Source organism: Diaporthe citri, assembly GCF_014595645.1.
Source record: "Diaporthe citri strain NFHF-8-4 chromosome Unknown scaffold_2, whole genome shotgun sequence".
Taxonomy (NCBI): Eukaryota; Fungi; Ascomycota; class Sordariomycetes; order Diaporthales; family Diaporthaceae; genus Diaporthe; species Diaporthe citri.
In genome coordinates this window covers 4257469-4279091 of record NW_025064847.1, presented here as the reverse complement: position 1 = coordinate 4279091, position 21623 = coordinate 4257469, and positions in this window count along the sequence as shown.

Sequence of the window (21623 nt, the reverse complement as noted above, 5' to 3'; positions counted from 1 at the left end):
CTTACTTTTTAAATATTATAATTTATAACTCCTTTTAAGTACCTTTTAGTAAATACTTAAGGTTAACTTATAATATTAAATTATAATCTTTAAATTATATTAAAAAGGATATTTATATTATAAAGGTAAATAACCTTATATTTAAGATATTAATCTTTTTATAAAATGCATAGCTAAGAATTCTTTAACTTATTTTAATATTAAGTTATAAAAATGCTTAAAAAGCGCCTTAGCCTTCTTAATTATTTATAGCAATGCTTATTAATATTAATAGCAATACTATTATATTTCTTCTTATAATAATACTTTATTAATTTATAAAGCTTAAAGTATATATAAATCCTTTTAACTTACTCTTAATTTAATGCAAGCCGCTCTTAATTAAGCCCTTATTTAATAATAGCTAAGATAGCTTTTTAACTTAAAAGATTATAATATAATATAAGCTATAAATTAATATAAACTTTATTAAGGGTTTTTAAAAATATTAAATTTTCTTATAAAATTAGCTATTTATTAAGGTATAATTATATATTATAATATTTTATAAGCAAGGTAGGCCTTAAAATAGCTTTAATATAAATAAGTTCTTTAAATACTTAAAGCATTATTATAAAAATCTATATTAATAAGTAGCTATTTTAATTAAGCTTAAGATATTTTAAATATGGAATTGCAATAACTTTATTTAATTTTATATTTAATTTAAATAGCTAATAATATAAGTTAAAGGCTTTAAGTAATTAAATAAAGTAAAGTTAAACTACTTTTATAATTAGCTTTTTTTATAACTTTATAATAAAGTTATTAAGGCATTAATTTTATATATAAATTATAATAAGGTAATAAATATATATTATTAAATTACTTATAAGTTAAAGGCATAAAACCTTAAGCATTAATAATATATAAGCTTAACTTTATATTTTTTAAAGCTCTTAGCTTAAGGGTAATAAATAATAAGTTAGGATATAGTAATAATAAATATAATTATAATAAATATAATAAGGAATTAAAATGCTAAGAATAAAGGGCTATAAGGGTATTAAGGCGCCTTTTTTTCTTAATTAGCTAGCAATTAAGCTAAGGTACCTTAAATTTCTAGATTTAAAAGAAAGGCTTAATAAGGATGCAAGGCATGCTTATATTATAATTAATAAGAATACTTTATAATAAATTATAAACTTCTTTTTATAATTATATTAACCTAAATTTAAATTATAAAGCTGGTTATACTTTATAAAAAAGATTTTATTAGCCTTAAAAGAAAAAATTAACTTTTAAGCAAAGTTTTATTTAAAAATATAAACCCTTTTTATAAGCTTAATTTATATAAAAATAATATTAATAAATATAAAATAAATTAAATAAACCTTCTTTTTTAATTTTTATTATTATAAATTATAAATATATTATTATTACTTAAGTAAATAATAAGTATAGCTATTATGCCGTTATAAGTAAGCAATAAATATAAAAGTAAAATTAAAGTTAATAGCTTTATTTATCTTAAGAAACTTAAAAATAATTATTAACTTATTATAAAGTTAATATATTATATATATAATATGGCTTTCCTTAAATATTAATATATAATAAGCCCTTATTTTAGCTTATATAATTTTAAATATAGCTTATCCCCTTTTATTAAGCTTATCTTAGTTATGCTATTATAACGTTTTATTAAACTTAGCTTATAGCTATATAATAATTAATATAACTTAAGGAATAATTATAAAGAAAGAAAGTTAATAAAATATAAGTAATTTAGCTTAATTAATTTTTAAAGCGGCTATAAGGGCGTAAATAAATTGCTTATCTTATAATAAAATAATGAATATTACCTTAATAAGAATAAACTTAAGTAAAGTTATATAAATCCTTTAAGCTATAACTTCTTAAAAAAGAGATAATAATAATGCAAAATGGTATAAGGCTAAGCTCTTGCTAAAAAAAGTGCAGAACTTTATTAACCTTTTTAATAAAGAATAAGCTTTTACCTTTTTATTGCATTAAGGTTAATTTAATTATTATATTTATTTATTATTAATAAAGAATAAATTTATATTAATATTATTATAAGGCTTATTATATAATATACCTTAAAATTAATTAACATGGTTTATTAAGAAGTAGCGGATATTAGGAAGTAGCGGATTTTTGCAACTTTAGCTAACTTTAGCTAGCCATAGCACCTACCTAATGTAAAAAGATTTATGAGATTTAGCATTAATTAGTGCTAATTATAATTAAACCCTTATTTTTAATTAATTTTATTAATTTAAAGGCGTTAATATAATTGCAATGCTAATTTAAACTAGTTAACTTTTAATGAAAAATATGCATTTAGCATTATTTAGTGCTAATTACACCCTTAAAAAGTTAATTCGCTATAAATTACTAATACCTATATATTTACATTAATTAATGCTAATTAAGCTAAATTTGCTATAATATAATTAAAATTTAATTAAATAAACCTTTTTTTATCTTTTTTATAAGTTTTTATATTATGCTTAGTTTTATTATAATTACTATATTATCTTTTAATTAATTCATTATAAATTAACTCCTTAGCATTATTATTAATTTTATTAGCTAGCCATTTCCCCTTTTATTTTTCTTAAATAAAAGCATAGAATTCCTTAATAATAAGTGCTTTTTTAAGCTATATTTAAGTTCTTTTAGCCCTTTAGCATTTTATAAGCATTATATTAGCCTCCTAAAGTATATAAATCTGCTTGCTTATTATAATAAATAAATATGCTATTACTTATGCACTCTTTATTAATTAATTAACAACGTTTATAATTAATATAAGGGAGCTCCCTTAATAGGCAAAGATCCTACCCTTAATAAAACTTAATTACTAAATAATTTATTAAGCATTTAATAGTATTTAAAACTCCTATTTTTAAGGAAAAATAAGGAGAGATTATATAAGAGTTTATAGGTAAATATTAAGCTTAGAAATTATAAAATTAAAATCCTAAGGGGAAATTCCAGCTTCTTTAAATATAAACTTAATATTTTTTACCATAAAAGTCTTATTATAAGCTACCTTAAATGCAAAAAAAAACTTAAACTTAATAATATAATTAATAAAGGCTTAAATAAAAAGGTTAATTTAGTTGCTATATATATGCTTTAAAGATAAATATAACGTAATATTTAATGGCTAAAGTAAGTAAAATAAATATAGCAATATGCTAATAATAATAATCTTATTATCCTTGTAATATTAATTAAACTTAACTAATATATAACTTTTATAATTATTTATAATTAATATTTAATAATTAGCATTTTTCTTTAATTTAATATACTTATTAAAGTACTAAATTTATTTTAAATTAATTTTATTATCTATTTATTTATTAAGAATAGGCTTAATAACCTAGTTATTTAAAAAACCTAACTTTATTACTTAATTAATAAAATAATAGGCGCTTTAAATAATTATAAATAATAAGATCCATAACCTACTTATATTAATATATTTAATAATAAGTATCTATTCCTAATTATTAAGCTAAATTAATTTAACCTTTTTATATTTATTAATGTATATAATAATTATTAATGCAATAATTATGCTTATTATAAAGCTAATTTTATTAAAGTTATAAAGATTATTATTAATAATTTAATACTTAGCTATTATATTGCAAAGTAATTTAAATTAATTCCTAATAATCTTTAAATCTTTATAAAGAGCCCTTTAATAATTATAAGAATAATTAAACTTAATCTTAAGGCTAAGTTATTAATTTATAAAGTATTAAGCTTAATGCTTATTAATAAGTTTAGCATTTTATAATATTAATAAAAAGTTAGCTATATCCTTTATATTAAAAAGTTATAGAGAAAGTCTTTAAATATCTTAATTAATAATATATTAAATAAATATTTGCTTTTTAATTTAGTTAAGTTTATGCTTATTAATGCATAATTCTTTATATAAGCATTATTAATTTATTTTACGGCATAATATAATTTTAGGGATATTAAAAATGCTGGCAGCTTAAGTTATAAGCATAGGTTTTATATTATTTTTCTTTAAGTTTTTAATTACTTATATAGCTAAAAGGATTTTATCTTCTTTAAATAAAGAATATATTAATGGTTATTAATTTTTAATATATTAAATATTTAATTAAATGGATTAAAGCAAGATTAATGCAAAAAACTAAGACGCGATTTACATTAAAATAAGTTCCCCTTATTAAAAGTTAATTATTTTAAACTTAAATGTAATTATATTAATTTCTTTAAATTAATTAAATTAATTAAAAATAAGGTTATTAAAATAATTAGCATTAATTAATGCTAAATTTAATTAAATTATTTGTATTAAGTGGGTGTTATGGCTGGTTAAAGTTAGCTAAAGTTGTAAAAATTCGCTACTTCTTAATATTTATTACTTCTTAATAAACTACGTTATTTAAGTTATAAAAATAAGTTATAAAACTTTATAATAAGGGTTAAATAAGGGCTAGCCTTTTGCTTATAATAGCCTTAATTTTCTTAATATATAAAGTAAATAAAAGGTAGCGGTTTTATATAAACTACCATGCCTTTAATAAAATAATTTAATAAAATTATTACCTTTTCCTCCTTATTAAGGAAATATTACGTTCCTTTTTTAATGCTTAATAATTTATAAAGCTAAATATTTATATAGCCTTTTATTAAATATAAATAATAAAAAGGTAAAAGCACTTAATAATATTTTAAACTTAATTTAAGTTATTTAAATAGCTAATTTATTCCTTTAATTTATTTAATGCACCCATTATATTTTAGCAATATATTAACTTAATCTTAATTAATATTTTAAAAAATTATATAATAATATATTTAAATAATATATTAATATTTTCCTTAAGCTTAAGGAGAGATTATATAAAGAAAATATAAAAGGTTTTATATTATTTATAAAATGCTAAATTAAATTTAAATTAAAATAAGTATAAGTTTATAATAAAAAAGGTAAAGTACTTAAGCTTTATTATTATAGCTAAAATAAGTATTTAAGCAAATTTAAAAAAGGTTAAGGTAATTTAAAAGTAAAAAGCGCTATAAATAATTTATAGCATTTAAAGCTTTATAAGGTTTATAAACTTTTATTATAACTTTATTAAGAATGTTTTTAAAATTATTAACCTTCTTTTTTATCTTATTATTAAGGGGATTCTTTTTTAATAAAAAAGCAAGAAAAATAAGGCTTTTTACTACTTTAAGGCAGCATTTATAAAAGTATTAATCTTAGCTAAATAAAACCTAAACTTAAGCATAATAATAAAGGTAAATTACTTAAAGACAGCTTTTAATGCATACTTATTAATTTAAAAAAAAGGGCCCTTTACTTAATTGCTTATTACTTTATAAAGCTTTCTTTAATATAATAAAATTATATTATTTATAATAAAAAGCTATTAGCAATAATTAAAGCTTTAAAAGTATGATTATTTATATTTTAAAATATATCCTACTTATTTATAATACTTATAAATTATAAAGGCCTTAAATACTTTATTAATCCTTAACTCCTTTTAAAAAAGCAAGCTTAATAAATTAAAACTTTATCCTTTTTTTATTATAATCTTTAATACTGCTTAAGGATATAAGCATAATATTTTAATATATTATTATAATAAAAATAAAATAAAATAACCTTAAAAAGGACCATATAATTAAAATGCTTTAATTAATCTTAATAATAATTTCTAATGCTTATGCTATTATACTTATAAAGTTATAGCTATTTAATAAACCAGCATTAGCTATACTTTAAAATAAGGAAGTTTAATAAGATTTATAATATAAGATTTATTATAAGGTAATTATATTTAATTAGCGGTAATTTTCTAAAAAGGCTAAAATAGCAGCTTAAATTACTAACTATACCCTTAATATATATAATGTGCTTTAATTTCAGGGCCAGCTATAGCTTTTAAGTTAAAAACCGCTTATTACATTAATGCTATAGCAGGCTTATAATTTTTTTATAACAGGGTATTTAAAATAAGAAGGAACCTTTTAAGTCCTTTTATATAACTTTTATTAAAATAATATATTATAAGCGGTTTAGCATTTTATTTAAAACTGCAATATATACCGCTAAATTTAGCTTAATTAATAGCTATGGCAAGGCTTACTTCGCCTTATCCCTTCTTTAAATCACTATTAATTTTAAATATTTATTAACTTTATAATAAACTTGCCAACCTATAAAAACAACTTATATTACCTAATAATTATTATAAATTACCTTTTAAAATAAATTCTCTTAAAAGCAATATACTTTATAATTATAAAGAATTATATATAATGCTTTATTACTTTATAATAACGCTATTATAAGTTCCTTATATTTATTATTAATAATTAAGGCTTTAATTAAATGGGAGCGTTTTAAGCTTTTTTATATGCCTAAATAAGTATAAAATGCCTCTTATTTATAGCATACTACTTTAAAACTGTGATGGGCTTGGGCTATTGCCCAAGCCTTATATAGTGTGGCTAGGTAATTCAAGGGAGCTTGAATTATTACATACCTTTTGGCTTAGTTAAAAGGTTGCTACTTTGCAGCTTATGAAAAAAGGCGCTAGCCAGCCTATAGCCCCTTTAAGGCCAGCCCATAACAAATAATCCAAGCTCTAGGGTTAAGGGTTTAAGTTATATCTGCCGCAACTACGCAGGCACCCCTTTTATAAAGAAGATCCCTAGCTTGAAAAGGTAATATCGTGGGTAAGCCTTGGGGGTAATTATATTACTATATTAAGGGGGCCCTAGGGGAAGGAGTTATGTAATAGGCTTAAGCTATTGCCCAAGCCTTATATAATGTGGCTAGGTAATCCAAGGGAGCTTAGATTATTATATACCTTTTAGCCTAGTTAAAAGGTTGCTGCTTTGCAGCTTATGGGAAAAGGCGCTAGCCAGCCTGCAGCCCTTCTGGGGCCAGCCCATAATAAAAACAAATAATAGCATAAAGTAAATAAATTAAGAAATATAAAAGTACTTGCATAATATCATTACCTTCTTATAAAATAATTAAGCTAACTACTTCTTAGCTTATTAAATAGCATTAAATAATAAGGATTTAATAATAATTAGCTAAAGCCTAAATTAATTAATAAACAAGTTTAATATATAGGTGATTCCAAGCCCCTTAAATATAACAGCGTTTGCAGCCAATCCTAAGAACTAAGTAGCTGCATTCTTAAACCATTTCCAAACCAAAATAAATATTGCCTAAGCCGCTATTATTTTTATTTAATAATAATAAGAGCAAATAGTTAATAAATACTATTAAATAGTGAAAAGGTTTTGCATTAATAACTAAATATAGCTATTTTTAAGGTACTTTTAAATTACTTAATTAATAAAAAAGCTTAATTAGCTATATTAAAAATATATTATAATAAATATTTTTATACCTTAAATAGTTATCCTAAATATACTAGGCTAAATTTATCCTATTTTTAATATTAACTAAGTTAAGTATATTATAAAGAATTTATTACTTACTTAAATATTTATAAATACTTAGCTAAGTATTATATTAATTTTAAATAAAGTAAATAAGAGTTAAAATAAGAAATACCTTATAAAGGAAATTTTAATAATTAAAAATACACTAAGGCATTTATAAAATAATCTCCCTAAAAAGTAAGTTTATATTAAATAAAAAGGCTAAAATATATTAATATAAAAACTCCTTAGGAACTTATAAGGATTAACAGCCCTTAACTTATTTAAAGCATAATAAGGGAATGCCATTATTTATAAAGGATTGCTTATTTAGGGTAATTATAGGGCAAGCCCGCATTAAGCTTAATAAGCTTATCCAAAGGCATAATGCAAAGCGATAAAAGTTATAAATAAGGATAAAATGGAAATAAATAAAATCCTATTATATTATTATAAGCTATTTAAATAAAGCTATAAAACAAGCCTTAAATATTTATTATACCTAAGCAAAGCATAATAATAATAAGATTTAAACTTATAACCTTATTTATATATAAACACTCCTAATTAATTAAAACTTATTATGCATTTATTTAATAAATAAATTAAATTCCCCTTTTATAAAAATTAAGTAATATATTAAGCTAAAAGAAAACTAAGCTATATAGCTAATCTCTTATAAGGTAAAACTATACTAAGCATATTACCCTTTTAAAATTCCTTTACTATTATTTATTTAAGTAAGCATATTAAAAATATTTAATTATAAAACTAAAAAACTATAAAAGCTAATAATAAAGCTATAATAACTTAATAATAATAGAAATTAAATTTATAAACTTTTTATTTAAAGATAAAGCTTTTAATTACTTAAACTTATTATGGCTATAATAATGGGCTAGGCTAATTAATGCTTATAATAAGGGATATTACGATTAAAAAAGGGCAAGTCCTTAAAATCCTCCTTCTTATCTTTTTACTCCTTTTCTTTAAACTTATTATAAGTATAATAGCAACTTAAATTATAATTACATTGCTTAACGCTAAAAACCTAGCTAATAAGGGCATTTAAGGTATTAATTATTATATTAAACTTTTTATAATAATAATCTTTAAATATATTAAAGTATGCTTAAAGCTAAGTTAATATAAATATAAGAAAAGAATAAAGGGAATACTTATATTAAGAGCATATATATTATTAATATAATAATTAACCTTAACTCTTTAATTATTATTAAAAGTTATAAAGGTATTTGCTATTTTTTAAATAAAGTGGATTAGCTAGTAATTATTAGCGCTAATATTATTAATGTAATATATAACTATATTAGCATTAATAGGGAATAAAAATATATTAATAAGCTATAATAAGGTTAAGAGCATATTCTTAATAAGGTTAGTAAGGGTATTAATTAAGGTTATATTGCAAAAATAAGCATAGCTACTTAAGTAAATAGCAAGGGTAGTAAGAGGCGGCTTTATTAATATAATATTTATAGCCTTATGGAAATTAATAATAATGCAATTAAAGGCTAAGGTAAATATAATTGCATTATTATAAATAAAGGTAGTAAACTTAACTTACTTAGGGATAAGAATATAGCTATTATTAATAATAATTACTTTTTTTAAATAATATTATATATTTTATAATAATAATAAATTAATAAATATATATATATATTAAATATACTTATGCTTATAATAGCAGTAATTAATATAAAATGCATTATAATCTTTAAGAATATAAATAAATGGCTTGTTAATTTTATAAAAAGTTATAATATATAATTTATAAAGGAAGGGTAGCTGCTTAGTAAGTTGCTAATCTTTATTATTAAAATTATTAAATACTTAATATAATTATATAATATAATGTTTTTATACTTAATTAATAATTATAATAAATTTATATTAAGAGAAAAATAAAGTAACTTTAAAGGTTATATTGCTAAGGTAATAGGGTAGCTTGCTATTATTATTATTATTAGCAATAATTATATTAAAGCCGCTATGCTAATTATTAAAACCTGCAATAAAAGCTATTTCTTATTCTTCTTTTTATATAGTAAAAAGGGAATAGGTATTAAAAAGAATGTTAAGAGATTAAAAGGGTATTAATAAGCTAAGAAAAGGGCGTTTAATAAATAAAATATAAATAAAAAAAGGTATATTAAGAAACCATTAAGGGATTAAGAGGGTATTAATATATTAAGGTAATAGCTTTTTAATAAAAAAAAGTGGCTATGGAAAGAGTATAATAAGCATAAGAAAAAATAGTTAAAGGATTGGATTATAAGGAGGCTAAGAAATTATATAAGTATTAATTATATTAGGAAAGGCTTTTTAGCTAAAAGCAAGATAAAGCTAAAAAGTAATTAATATAAATAAAGAAATAATTATAAAAATAGTAAAAAAGTTATGCAAAGGTAATAAAATGATATGCGTAATAAATACGTTATAATAATAATATAGTATTAAGAAAAAGGAATTATAAAAAAGAGTGTAATTATAAGAAAGTTGTTTTAAGTAGCAATAATAAATATAGTATGGAAGTAATGGCTGCAATAAGTAATATTAATGCATTAATAAGGGCGCGTTATAGCTTAAGGCTGGCAATATATATAGCTTATATATAATTGCAATATATTAATAAAGAATTATATATATGGTAGTAATGTTATTATATTATAATAGCTTATAGCATATATAATATGTACTTTGCATTATATTACGCTAAATATAGTATATAAATATAGTTAATATGGGAATAAAATGGATAATTATTGCTTTTAAGGCGGATAAATATAGCCTTAAGATAAGTATATAGTAAGGTAAATATATAATTGGCATAAAATTGCAAAAGCCTTAGGTTTAATCCTTACTGCATATAATATAAGAGTAAGAAGGGGGCTATATAATGAGCTTAGGCTATTGCTTAAGCCATAATGCATATTTATACTAAGCCTATATTACACTTAACCCTCTTATATAACGGGGTATATATTTAAAAGATAAATCTAAAGTTAAGCCCTTTTAAGGCTTAACTTACTTTTTAAATATTGCAATTTATAACTCCTTTTAAGTACCTTTTAATAAATGCTTAAGGCCAACTTATAATATAAAGTATATTTATAAGCATTAAATAATAATAAATAAGATAAAATAAAAATAATATTTAATTAATTTAATTTTTAAATTAATATTAATTAATATAAATTTAAAATTATTAAATATATAAAAATAATATTAAGTTTCCTTTATTAATATTTATTATTATTTATTTAACCTTATATTAAATAATTAATATTAATTAATATAGTTTTTATTATAATAATTTATATTAATTAATATTAACTTTTATTTTAATTCTTTTTTATTAAAAATATATATAAAATATTATGCTTATATATTTATATTAATTAATATTAACTTTATATTAACTTTTCTTTAATATTTATTATATAAATTAATAATATTATAATATTTATTGTTTTTAATATTATTATTTAAATTAAAAAATTAAGCTTTTAAAGTTATTTATTTATTTAACTTAATATTAATAAGTAATTTAATAAGCTTATAAGAAATTTTAATTAATTATAATAATGCATTATTTTTTAGCTTATTATTATTAATTTTTTATAACTTATTATAATTATTTAAAATAATAACTTAAGTATAATATTTTAATTAAAAAGTATTAATATTAATATAATTATTAACTTTATATATTATTTTATTAATATTATATTAAGCATTATTATAATTAAGTAATATAAATAATTTAAATTTAATAAAGAATAATTATATTATATAATAATTTATATTTATTAAAATAAAGAAAAAAAAGATAAGTAATTTATTTTTATTAAAGAATTTACTTAATAAAGAAATAATTATTTATAAACTTATTTAAATTAAAGCTTAATATTATAATAAATATTTTATTAATAATATAAATAATATATTAAAATTTATTTTTATTAATAAAGCTTAAAAGATAATTATAATTATAATAATATAAATATATACTTTATAAAAAAGTATTTAAAAATTAAAATAAAGTTATATTTATAAAAAGGGTTTATTAAAAATAAAATTAAAAATAAGTAAGTTAATATAAATTAAATACTTATAAATTTATATAAATATATAAGTTGTTTTATTTATATTAATATATATTATAATTTTAATTAAAACTTTAATATTAATTATAAAATAATGCATTATAAAAATACTTTAAATAATATAAATTACTTTTTTTTATTAATTATTAAATTATTATAACTTTTATTAAAAAAGTTTATATAAAAAGTTTACTTATATAATTAAAAATAACTTTTATTTAAAGTAAAAATATTTTTAAAAAATTAAAGTAATGCTTTTAAATTATAATAATATTTAATAATAAATAATTATAAAAAATAAAAAGGTAAAATATTATAATAAATAATTAATAAAGATACTTTATTTATAAATAATTAAGTAAATAAATAATACTTTAAAAATCTTAAATAATATTATATTTTATTTATATTTATATTAAGTTAATTATTTATAATTATTAATTTTATAAAAACTTTAAAAGTTTTAAAATAATATAAGTTAAATATTAAAAGTAATATAAAGTATATTAATTTATATATTAATTAATATAATAATATTAATAATAACTTTATTAATTTATATAATATTAAGTTTATAATAATTTAAGTTATTAATAAGTTAAATAAATTAAATTAATATAAATTAATATAAAGTTATACTTTTATTTTAAATTAATTAATAAGGAATTTATAAATATTATATATTATATATTAAATAATAAATAATTTATTAAAAAACCTTTTTTATTAATAAAATAAATATAAATAAAATATTAATTATAATTTTAAAGTAATATTTTTATTTTTTAAAATATAAAGTTATACTTAAAATAATTAAATTATTTATATTTAATAATATTATTAAAAAAAGCTTTAATAAAATATAGCTTATTATAATATAAACGCTTATTAATATTATTAAATAATATTTTAATAAGACTTATAAGTATTTTTTAATTAATACTTTTAATATAAAAGTTTTTTATAAATTAAAAAATAATATTAATTATAAGCTTACCTTATAAATAATTATAATAATAATTAAGAAACTTTTTATTTAAATAAAAGTAATTATAAATTATAATAACTTATTTTAAATATATATTTTCTTATAAATTAATATTAATTAATATTATTTTATAACTTATTTTTATATTAATTAATATTAATTTATATATATATATATAATTAATTATATAAAATATAATTAAAATTTATATTATTATATTTATTATAAATATAAATATTTAATTATATTAATAAAGTTTATAAAAATATAAAATATATAATAATATATTTATAATAAATAAAAAGCAAATTAATATTTTTTATTTAATAATTATTAATATTTACCTTAAACTTTAAGCTAAAAAAGATTATAATAAAAGAATATTTAACCTTAAAAATTATAAAAGGTTTTAATAATATTATTTATAATAATAAAAAAAATAACTTAAATTATATTTTTAATATTTATTATAATTTAAGCTTTGCTTATTATAATTAATTAATAAGCTTTAGCTTTATAAAAATAAGTTTTAATATAAATATAAATAAAAAATAAACTTCTTTTTTTATATTTTAAATATTAACTTTATTTAAATATTTATAACTTTAAAAGTATAAAGTTAATTTATAATATATATTTAAAGTTTTTTATATTATAAACTTATAATATAATTATATAAAATATAATATAATAAAACTTAAAAAAATAATAATAATTTATTAAGCCCTTTTTTATTTTAAAAAATTCTTATTTTAAAGATATTTAATAATTTAATTAATAAAAATAAAGATTAAATTTATAATAAATAAGAAAGTAATTAAAATTAAAAAAGCTTAATTATTTTATATATTTAATTAATTAAAAACTTTTTATAATTAATCTTTATTTTATATTAAATTTATAAAAATATTTAAAAAGTAATTAAAAAGCTTTTTAAAAAACTTTATTTTATATTTAAAAACCTTTTTAAATAAAAGTATATTAAGCTTAATTTAATTATATTATAATAATATTATAAAATAAAAATAATAAAGTTTTTTATTTAATTTAATTAATTTATTTATATAATAAAAACTTAAAATTAATTAAATAAATATAAAATATTATTAATAATTAATAATTAAACTTTTATAATAAAAGCTTAGTTTAATTATAAAAAAAAAATAAAAATATTTAAAGCTTTTTATTTTACTTTATAATAATATAAAAATATTTTTAATATTATAATAAAAAAGAATAATATTTAATTTTAAAATAATAAAATAATAAATATTAATATTATAATAATTTTAAATAAATAAAGTTAAGTATTTTATATATAATTAACTTAATTATTATAAGTATAATTATTTTAATTATTATAAGAAAATAAAGTTAAGTATTTTATATATAATTAACTTAATTATTATAAGTATAATTATTTTAATTATTATAAGAAAATAAAAATATAGCTTTTATTAATTAAAATTAATAAAGAAAAAAAGTTTATTTAAAGAAATATAAAAGTTTTTTTATAAAGTAAGGCTTAAAATATAATTAATTTAATATTAATTTAAGCTTAAAACGCATTAATTATAAAGTATATAATAACTTTATAATTTTAAAGCTTTAAATAAAGAAATATATATAAATAATTTATATTAAGAAATTATAAAAATATTATTAACTTAATAATTAACTTATATTTAAATAATTATTTTTATTACTTAATATATTAAATTATAAGAATTAAAAATATATTAATTATAAAAAATAAATTAAGCTTTTAATTTATTTAAAAAGCATTAAAATATAATTAAATAATAAAGTAAAGAATAATATTTAATTTATAATTAAATTATAATATTCTTTATTTTTTATTAAAATAATTATTTTCTTAAGCTTATTATAAAAATTTAAAAAAATAATATATTATAATTTAAGCTTTATTTATTATAATTAATTAATAAGCTTTAATTTTATAAAAGTAAGCTTTAATATAAATATAAATAAAAAGTAAACCTTTTTTTTATATTTTAAATATTAACCTTATTTAAATACTTATAACTTTAAAAATATAAAGTTAGCTTATAATAATATTATAATTAAAGTTAAAATTATAAGTTATAAAAAGTTTAATATTAATATTAATATTAATAATAAGCTTAATAAGCTTAATAAAAATAATAAAAATAATAAATTAATTAAGTTTAATTTTAAAAGCATTTAAATAAAGCTATTAATTAATTATATTATAAGTAATTAATTAATATAATATTAAAATAAAAAAATAATTATAATAAAAAATATAATAATTTAATATATTAAATATTATAAAATAATTATTTATCTTTATTAATTTTATTAAACTTATATAATTTATAATAAAGTTTATACTTTTTATAAAATTAATATATTATAATTTTATAAGCTTTAATTAAATATTAAATTATTATATTAAAGCTTTAAGCTTAAATAAAACTTAATAAACTTTATATTAAATTTTATAATATTAATAATTATTATAACTTAAATAGCTTATTTTAAAAAAATATAATACTTTTTATAAACTTTTATAATAATATATTTAATAAAGTAAACTTTAAAATAAAAGATTTTAAATATTTAAGTAATTTAAGTATATTTAATAATTAAAAAGAAATTTTAAAAAAAGTAATTATTATTAAAAATTAAAAGTAATAATATTTATTATTTATTAAATAATAATATAATATTATAATAAATATTAATATAATTAAAAAGGTTATATAAAATATATTAAATAATATAAATATATAATAAGAAATAAATATAATTTTAAAATTATTAAATTATATAAATAACTTATTATAATTAATTTATTTATATAATAATATTTTTGTTTATTATATTAAATATTATAAGTTAAATTATATTGCTTTAAAGCTATATATAAATAATATTATAAATATATATTTTAAAAACTTAATTATTAATATTTAAAAAACTAAGTTAATAAAAATTATAATAATAAAGTTTTTATTTTTTAATATATTAATAATAATAATAATAAGAATATTAAAGCTTATTTAAATAATAGCTTATTTTAAATCTTTAATATTAAGTTTATAAATAAATTTAACTTTTAAGCCTTATAAATTTTAAATAAAGTAATAATATAATTAAATAAGGTTATATTTAAGAATTTAAAAATAAATAATAAATTTATTAATATAATAACTTATAAAATAATAAAAAAAATTAAAAAAAAAAGAATAAGTTATTTTAATTAAAATTTATTTATTTAAAAGCTTTACTTTACAATATTAATAATTAAAGCCTTAAATAATTATATATATTTAATTTAAATATTAATTTATTTTATATTATTTTAATAAAGTAAAAAGTAATTTTTAATTATATTTTAACTTAATTTTTAATATAAATTTATTTATTTTATTTATATATTTAATAAATAAATAAAAATAAATATATATTTATTATAATATTAATTAATCAAACTTTTTATTAAATTTTATATATTAATTAATATTAACTTTATTTTATTATATCTTTATATTTCTTTATATTAATTAATTATAAAATTTTATAAATAATAATAAAAAAAAATAATTTATATATATTATTTATTTATATTAATATATTTTTATAAAAAGAAATAATTATTATTATTAATATTAAAAACCTTAACTTTAATATTAATATACTTTTAATAAATATTATAATAAGCTTTATTAAGCATAACTTATATTATATATATAATTATAAACTTTAAATATAAATATTTTAAAGCTTTAATTATATTAATTAATATAATTAAAATAAGTAAAATTAATAACTTAAAGTTTTATTATAATAATTAACTTAATTTATAATTAAATTAAATATAAAATAATTATAAAAAAAAGTTAAATTATTAAATATTTAATTATTATTTTAAAATTAAATATATAAATATTAATTTATTTATAATTTTATTTATTATAAAATATAATATATTATATAATTTTAATCCTTTTATTATATTATTTAAAAAACATAATATTTTAAAGAAATTTAAAAATTTATATTAAATATAATATATATAATTATTAAGTTTTATAATTTATTTATTTAATTATTTTTAAAAATTATTAAGTTATTTATAAATATTTAAAACTTAATAAAAAGCCTTAAATATATTTTTAATAATTTATTTATTTAATTGTTTTAAAAACTTATTAAGTTATTTATAAATATTAAAAACTTAATAAAAAGCTTTAATTATAAGCTAGCCTTAAATTATTTATTATAAGGTACTTAAATAAGGTTTATATTTAAAGTATAAAGAAAAAAGTTTGCTTTTTATTTATATTTATATTAAAACTTATTTTTATAAAATTAAAGCTTATTAATTAATTATAATAAATAAAGCTTAAATTATAATATATTCTTTTTTTTAAGTTTTTATAATAAGCTTTAAAAAATAATTATATAATAAAAAATAAAGGATATTATAATTTAATTATAAATTAAATATTATTCTTTATTTAATTATTTAATTTTACTTTAATATCTTTTAAATATATTAAAAACTTAACTTATTTTTTATAATTAATGCACTTTTAGCCTTTATAATTTAATATATTAATTAAAGTAAATTAATAAAATATAATTATTTAAATATAAATTAATAATTAAATTAATAATATTTTTATAATCCTTTAATTTAAGCTTTTTATATAAGCTTTTTTATTAAAAACCTTAAAGTTATAAACTTATTATATAACTTATAATTAATTTAATATTTAATTATAAATAATTTACTTTATTAATAAATATTTCTTAAGTTTTAAAAATTTTATAATATTAAATTAATTAATATTAATTAACTTATTTTAAGTTAAAGTTAATATTAAGTTAATATTATTTTTAAGCCTTATTTTATAAATAAAATTTATATATTAAAAATAAACTTAATTAAATACCTTTTTTTATTAATAATAAAAAATAAAAATTATATTTAAGTTTTTTAATAATAATTTAAATAATTATGCTTATAATAATTAAGTTAATTATAAGCATAATATTTAACTTTACTTATTAAAATTATTATAATATTAATATTTATAGCTTTTATTCTTTAAATATAAGTATTATTTTTTCTTATTATAATATTAAAAATACCTTTATATTATTATAAAATAAAATAAAAAGCCTTAAATATATTTAATTATTTTTTATAATTAAATTAAGTTTTTATTATAAAGATTAAGTTATTAACTATTAATAATATTTTATATTTATTTAATTAACTTTAAGCTTTTATTATATAAATTAATTAATTAAATTAAATAAGGAATTTTATTATTTCTTTTTTATAATATTATTATAATATAATTAAATTAAGCTTAATATGCTTTTATTTAAAAAGTCCTTAAATATAAAGTAAATCTTTTTTAAAAAGCTTTTTAATTATTTCTTAAATATTTTTATAAAATTAATATAAAATAAAAATTAATTATAAAAAGTTTTTAATTAATTAAATATATAAATAAATTAAGCCCTTTTAATATTAATTACCTTTTTATTTATTATAAACTTAATTCTTATTTTTATTAGCTAAATTATTAAATATTTTTAAAATAAAAATTTCTTAAAATAAAAAAAAGCTTAATAAGTTATTATTATTCTTTTTAAGTTTTATTATATTAAATTTTATATAATTATATTATAAGTTTATAATATAAAAGAACTTTAAATATATATTATAAGCTAACTTTAAATTATTTATTATAAGGTGCTTAAATAAGGTTTATATTTAAAGTATAAAGAAAAAAGTTTACTTTTTATTTATATTTATATTAAAGCTTATTTTTATAAAGCTAAAGCTTATTAATTAATTATAATTAATAAAGCTTAAATTATAATAACTTTAAATATATTATTTTTATAATTTTTATTATATAAAATTAATTATAAATACTTATTTAAAGTATTAAATTTAATAAAAGCCTTTTAAATTAAATAAATATAAAATAAATAATTATAAAGTTTAATATTAATTAAAAATAATAAGTAATAAATATTTTAATTAATAAGGTTTATAAAGTTAATAAATATAAATATAAAAATAATATTAATAATATTTTTTTAAAAAAACTTAAGTTAATTATAATAATTATTATATTTAATTTAAAAATAACTTTTATAATATATTATTTTTAAATAATAAATTACTTTTAAATAATAAATTACTTTTAAATAATAAATTATTTTTAAATAATATATTTAATTATTAATAAATTTATTTTTTATTTTATTTAAGTTTTTATTATAATACTTTATTTTATTATTAAATATATATTTAATAATAATTTAATAATAAAATAATCTCTTTTTAATTTATATAATTATAATTATATATTTATATAATTTAATTTAAATATTAAATATATTTTAATATTATAGTTTAGGCTTTACTTATTATAATTAATTAATAGGCTTTAGCCTTATAAGAATAAGCTTTAGCATAAATATAAATAAAAAGTAAACCTTCTTCTTTATACTTTAAATATAAACCTTATTTAAATACCTTATAGTAAATAACTTAAGGCTAACTTATAATATATATTTAAAGTCTTTTTATATTATAAATTTATAATACAATTATATAAAACTTAATATAATAAAATTTAAAAAGAATAATAATAATCTATTAAGCCCTTTCTTATTTAAAAAAACTTTTATCTTAAAAATATTTAATAATTTAGCTAATAAAGATAAGGGCTAAGTTTATAATAAATAAAAAGGTAATTAATGCTAAAAAGGCTTAATTCTTTTATATATTTAATTAGCTAAAAACTTTCCATAATTAATTTTTACTTTATATTAATTTTATAAAAATATTTAAAGAGTAATTAAAAAGCTTCTTAAAAAAGGTTTGCTTTGCGCTTAAAAACCCTTTTAAGTAAAGGCATATTAAGCTTAGCTTAATTATATTATAATAGCGCTATAAAAAGAAGATAATAAAATTTCTTACTTAATTTAATTAATTAACTTATATAATAAAGACTTAAAATTAATTAAATAAGTATAAAATATTATTAATAATTAATAACTTAATTTTTATAATAAAAGCCTAACTTAATTATAAAGAATAATTAAATATATTTAAGGCCTTTTACTTTGCCTTATAATAATATAAAGATATTTTTAACGCCATAGCAAAGGAAAATAATACTTAACCTTAAAATAACAAAGTAATAAATATTAATATTATAATAATCTTAATAAGCAAAGTTAAATATTTTATATATAACTAACTTAGCTATTATAAGCATAACTACTTTAATTACTGCAAAAGAATAAGGATGCAACTTTTATTAACTAAGGCTGGCAAAGAAAAGAAGTTTATTTAAAAAGGTGCAAAATTTAATCTATAAGGTAGGGCCTAAAAGCAATGCCAGCTTAACGCCAGCCTAAACTTAAAGCAAACTAACTACATACTAGCTAGTTTAGCTTTATAAAAACGCTTAAAATTTAAGAAATTCCTATTAATAAAGCAAATTACTTATAATTAAGCATTAATTAATTACAAATTATATAATAAATCCATAATCCCAAGATTTTAAATAAGGAAGCTTATATAAAAGGCTTATATTAAAAAATTATAAAAATACTATTAATTTAGCTATTAACTTATATTTAAATAATTATTTTTCATTAGCTTGCTTTAGCTAGTATATTAAATTATAAAGATTAAAGCATGCTAATTATAAATAATAATTTAAGCCTTTAATATAATTAAAAGGCGCTAAAGTATAATTAAATAGCTAAGTAAAGAGCAATATTTAATTTATAATTAAATTATAATGTTCTTTATTTTTTATTATATAGCTACCCTTTAAAACCCGCTATAAAAACCTGGAAAAGAAGGATATATTATAATTTAAGCTTTACTCATTATAATTAATTAATAAGCTTTAGCCTTATAAGAATAGGCTTCAGCGTAAATATAAACGGAAAGTAAACCTTCTCCTTTATACTTTAAATATAAACCCCATTTAAACACCTTATGATAGATAACCCAAGGCTAGCCCATAACATTTAAAAATAAACATTATACTTTATTTTATAAATATTAATATAAAAATTATAATTATTAAATTATATTTTAATAAATAAATAATAAAATTACTTAAATTAAAATATAAGTTTATAAATTATATTTATAAAATATTTATAATTACTTTAAAAAATAAAAATAATATATTATAAATATTTTACATATTTAAATTATTTATAAATTATTATTTTAATTAATTATAATTATATTAAATTTAAGTTTAAGGATATTAATAATAAAATAATATTTAAAAGTAAAAATTATAAAATAATTAATAATTTTAAAAAAATAAACATTATTTTATAAATTAATTAATTAAATATATAAATATATAAATAAATAAATAAATAAAAAGTTATTTTATAATAAAGTTATAAATTAAATTAAATATTATATAAAGTAAGTAATAATAAAGTATATAAGTTAATTTAAAGTTATAAAAACCTTTTTATACCTTATATTAATATAATAAATATAAATTAAATATATTATAAAAATAATAATAAAGTAAATATAATAAAGTAAATATAATAAAGTAAAAATAATAAAGTAAAAATAATAAAGTAAATATAATAAAGTAATAAAATAACTATAACTTTAAAAAGCTAGCTTTTAAGATATACTTATATTTTAAAGTATATATAGCTAATTTAATTATACTGGGTGAGTTAATGCTGAAAGCTAAGTAGGCGTACTGTGGAAGCTGGGTGGGCATACTTTGGCTCATCTGGCCGCCTGTGTGTAAGCGATAGTCATACAAATATCATATTGGAAGCCTTGAAACAAGTTTGGTGCCCACATTGAAGGCCAAGAGCTGCAGATCACCTGCTGTACTCACATAACATTACCCCTTGCATTCATTCTATTGATGAAAGCAAATCTGCCTGAACTCTGCCTTGCTACGATCCAGCTCACCTCTCAGCCCGCTTGAGCCACTTCT